The sequence below is a fragment of the Tachysurus fulvidraco genome, chromosome 26, assembly GCF_022655615.1.
Source record: "Tachysurus fulvidraco isolate hzauxx_2018 chromosome 26, HZAU_PFXX_2.0, whole genome shotgun sequence".
Lineage (NCBI taxonomy): Eukaryota > Metazoa > Chordata > Actinopteri > Siluriformes > Bagridae > Tachysurus > Tachysurus fulvidraco.
The window spans coordinates 8,486,084-8,491,028 of NC_062543.1; the positions used below are offsets into that span (position 1 = coordinate 8,486,084).

Genomic DNA, 4,945 nt, shown 5'->3' on the forward strand with positions numbered 1-4,945 from the left:
TTTAGGGCCCAATGATCATCTGTTTGGCAAATAAAATATCCAATCTTGCTTGCTCTGCCCTCTTTCCCCTTGAGGTTGTCCTCTTCCTCAATGTTATCAGGTTTGCTAACGTGGTCCAGTGCTTGAGCTTTGTGAGTTTGTGTTTCTCTTTTTTTCTGCTGCGGCCTGCTTTGTGTGAGCAGTTTCTCTGCATGAAGAGCGTGCAGTTCAATGACAAGTATCTTGCATCTTCTCGCAGTTGAGTTATGAGACTACTGAAAAGGGCACTATCATGTTTTGTTCACTATCATGTTTTAAGTGCCCTGCACACATATTTTCATCAGGCCATTTGCACTTGATTCACATGGTTTCAGCCCTTAATTTCTTCCCAGTAGTCACCTCAGTTCAGTGAGGTAGGGTAAAATTCTTTGCAGAATCTCTTTAACTCCTTGCCGAACTTTTCCCTCAGACCCCTCTCTGGTGAGGAAGGTTATCATAAGCATGTTCAATGTCTTTCAATGTTCATGAGTGGTAAACTAGCTAATATCGGTGATCATTACATCCACTGTTTCCAACATGGGCACTGTGATCTTGTCCCTTTACTATTAGATAGGACTGGAAATTCCTCATCGCCATCGTCGCTAACAGTTGAATCTGACCCCACCTATGTTGCACTTGGTGGCATGTGTGTGCTGTGACTGGTGGTGTGCATGGACCTTACTGAGTAAGCAGATCTGGGTAGAGCCAAGGTCTCACTGTTGAGTGAGTTGACTGGTGCTAGTTGGTTATACGTTTGTGGTAGTTGGATGTGGTTGTGGTGCAGCTGCCTCCAGACTTTGTGAGCCTTGAGCTACTTTCTGTATGTTTTGTGCAGATAATCTCTTTGGATTAGATTGTGTTTTTCTTTACATTTTCCCCTGCTTCTGATTTCAACATACTAAAGGCTATACAGTTTACCATTACTTTGTTTTCTTTTCTTCCTGTTTTTTAGTTTTAACTAATTTTAACAATTTTGCAACATTTTACAGTCTATCAACACTTATGACACAGACTCCTGTTGTGGAAGTTTTGAGGTTCGAGAGAATTAAAGCATAAAAATATCACAGCAACAGGCACGGGCAAGAGTATAAAGGTTTTCACGGTTTATTGTGTTCAGCTTTGCAGAAGGACCCAACACTCTACGTGTAAAATCAGAGAGGAAGGGCCTCCATTATTGATAACACCAGCATTTTATAGACAGGAATAAAATGAAACAGGACATGTAAAACCAAAACATCATCCACCATTGGCTTAGAAGCATCGCCTGTTCATCTTCTGACCAAGCTAATCCCACGGGAACAAAAAAGGTCTCATGGGAAAGATCTGATAAAAGGCAGTTTTAGGAAGAAACAACTGAAATCTCTAGTCACAATAACTACCAGCCATGGGAAATACAGAAGCCTAGAAGTACAGATTCATGTGTTCTTCTCTAAAGTAAAAATTTCCACTACACACCATAATTAGTTCTCATAAAATTCATATGCACTTATTGGGTTTGATTTTAGAGTAACCGTTTTACTTTTTTTGTTGGCCTTCTCTTTTTCTTTTTCATCCCCTGACCTGCTTTGCTCTCTGGAGAATGTTTATGCCAAGCTCATCAGTCCTTAGAGGGGGATTCCCTTTTGAGGAATGCCTCTGTAAATAAGATGTGTCTGAAGCTCTGTGTGCAGACACTCCAATTTAATGGCTCGGGAAGGACACATGACGGAGTGAATACACGCCAGTAAGTCCATATAAGGGCATCTACATCACATTACTCCAGCTTCTTCATCTTCATGAAGCGCTCTGAGTATGTGTGTCAGTTGTCTGTCCTGTCTGTCTAGTGCAGGGAAAAAAATATATTTTACGGAAAACTAGGTGGGAAGAAACATGTTGCGATCCGAAGATTTTCCGAATCAGTGATGTTTGAGGAGCTCCTTGAGGTGGTGACACTTGCTGTGTCAATGTTACATTTAGATTGGCCGGAAGAGGAGGTAAATGTCATCCGTTCTAAGCTACAGTAGATTGATTGTTGTGGATTTAAGCATTAATAGAGTCCGTCAAATGAATTACATGATAAACATAAGATCAATGATTGTTTACTGTATGCTGACCAGACTGTATTTGATCAGACATTCATAGGGTATTTTATGCTTGTTTTTACAATTTGAACATTTATAATCTTTGATTTCATAAAAAAGATACTATTATTTTACTACCGAGTCATGAATCTATTAGGAATAATTATTACCCAAAAATAATTATTTATAGCATTTTAATTGAGAATTATTGTGAAGCTATGTGAGAACTTAAAAGACAACTGTGTAGTAGTTAACTTTTAACTTTTTTTATGGAAATTGTGAAAATAAGGATATGCAAAAGATTAACAGATCTTTATGCCAACTCCTCTTCTGCCTCTTCCTCAAGCTCAACCTCTTCTTCAGCTGTGGCATACTACTGCTGGTATTCAGACACTGGTTCATTCATGTTGCTTTCTGCCTCTGTAAACTCCATTTCATCCATTCCTTTTCCCGTGTACCAATGCAGAAAGGCCTTTCTTCTGAACATGGCTGTGAACTGCTCAGACATGCATCAGAACAGCTCCTGGATGGCCTTGCTGTTACCAATGAAAGTGGCTGCCATTTTAAGCCCTCTTGGTGGGATGTCGCATACAGTAGTTTTGACATGGGATCCACTCTACAAAATAGCTGCTGTTTTTCTTCTGCACATTGAGCAACTGCTCATCAACCTCTTTCATGGGACCCCTGAAAGACAGCAGCCACTGTCAGGTAGCAGCCATGGTGTGGGTCACACTCTGCCATCATATTCTTGGCATCAAACATCTGCTGTGTTAATTCGGGCACAGTGAGTGCATGGTACTTCTGGCTCCCTCTGCTGGTGAGTGGGGCAAAACTAGCCATGAAGAAGTGCAAACAAGGGAAGGGCACCATATTGACAGACAGTTTTCACAGGTCAGCATTGAACTGTCCAGGAAAAAGGAGGCAGGTGGTCACTCTGATTTATTTATTTATTTATTTATTTATTTATTTGTGTGTGTGTTTGTTTGTTTGTTTATTACAGATGAACAGGAGAGATTAACATTTCTGGACTGGTTCTGAAAGTAACAAAAACTTTGCCCATTTATGGATTTACTCACTTATGGTCCTACATCTTGGTTGCTCAAAATCCCATTGAGTAATATCAAATCTCTCAATTCCCGTTGGAAACAAATATTTGCATTCCTGCATATGATCCAAGGTTGCCAAAATACTGTGATGAAGGATTTAAATAATATATATAATAAGAATATAATAAAATAAACTCTATTCAAAGTGAAACAACATCCAAGTGTTACATAAAGGCTGCCAGGCAATGGTCTTGATGGTTACAGAGATGTGAATCTTGAGGAGTGGTTTGGAGGGAGCTGGAGATTGTGGGCTCACTGCTGGACCTTCCTTCAACGGCGAGCAGTGCCTTTTGCTTGACTTGAAGCAGCCATGTGACCAGCCTCCCCACAGTAGAGGCAAAGTCCCTGGGAATGCCGTCTCCGCTTTTCTGTGGGCAAAGGGTGTTGCCAGCCGATTCCCATGCCCTGAACAGGACCAAAACCTCCAGAAACTGTCCCTTGTAATGAACTTGGTGGGGATACCATGAGTGGCAGGAAACCCTTTCGGAGCAGCGCTCTCGGATACGTCAGTCAACGCGAGTAGCCAGTGTAATCAGATAAGCAAGCTCATCCTTGACCTCCAAACCCCTGTAGAAGGTATCATACAAAGCAATGGCACCTCATCTACTATACACAGCCGTCCAAAAGTCCACTGCATATTCAGCTACGGAGTGATAGCCCTGAGATGTCTCGAAGAGTGACCGTGTGGCATCCTGTTGTGGAGTGGTGGAGGCAAAAATCTTGAGAAAGCTCTCTGCTGAACGCTTCATAGGAAAGGCAGAAATTTGACTACTATTCCCACTCAGTGGATGCTCACCATCTGGCCTTGCCAGTCTGATGGGAAAACAAAGGTGTGCAACTCAAATATGACTGAACATTGCATAAGGAACGGTCAGCACATTTCTGGTTCTCCGGAGAAACGCTCAGAGTGAGGCAGATGTGTCTCCCGTGCTGGAGTCGATATGGGAGGGGCTGAAAAAGTCCAGAGAGTCACGGGTGCAGAGGTGACAACTGGAGAGAGCACTAAGCCGGTGGAGTAGTTCATTGCTGACCTTTGTAAGGTCAGTTATCTGCTTATCATGGGCCATAGTGGTCTGACCCAGGTTCCCGAGGTGGGTCATCAGGTCTGGTGCGTCTGCTAAGTCCATAACTGGCCAGATGGTACTGTCAGGGTGGGCCAGAAGGGAGGACTCAAATGCAGGATGCTGATGTAAATAATAAAAGTATTTAATGAGCTTGACAAAATATTCAGGCAAGGCAGGCAGACACTCAGCATAAAGACCAGTCTGTAATCCAGTACAAAGGCAGGCAAAGAATACAGGGCAGGCAAAAACACAGAGTAAAAAAACAGTGCACTGGCGCCGCTGCTTAGCGGGGAAGCCCAGCTGGTCTACTATGCCCTGGAAGCCCAGGAGGATGTGGATTATGATCTCATGAAGCAGGAGATCCTCAGCCATTGCTGCCTTTCCACTCACAAGTTGGCTCCTGCCCCAGAGCCTGCTCACAAGATGGCTCCTGCCCCAGAGCCCAGTCACAAGATGGCAGCCGCTCCAGAGCACACTCACAATATGGCGGCCGCCCAGTGCCCGCTCACAAGATGGCAGCTACCCCAGAGTCAGGATGAGTGATGAAGATGGCCTATCTCGGCACCACACTCTTTGGGGATGATTGCTGCCAGGTGGAGGCTCAGAGCTTTGTTCACTGTGATGGCAGAGTATGCACCGCCGCCCGACACAGCCAAAATACCGCTCCTCACCACCGTAAGGCTACAACTGAAGAGAA

General features: G+C 43.6%; 1 pseudogene; it reads right to left on the minus strand.

Moving 5' to 3' along the window:
* Positions 1–2,210: 2,210 nt before the first annotated feature.
* LOC125140364 lies at positions 2,211–4,620 on the minus strand (annotated as a pseudogene).
* Positions 4,621–4,945: the final 325 nt, after the last annotated feature.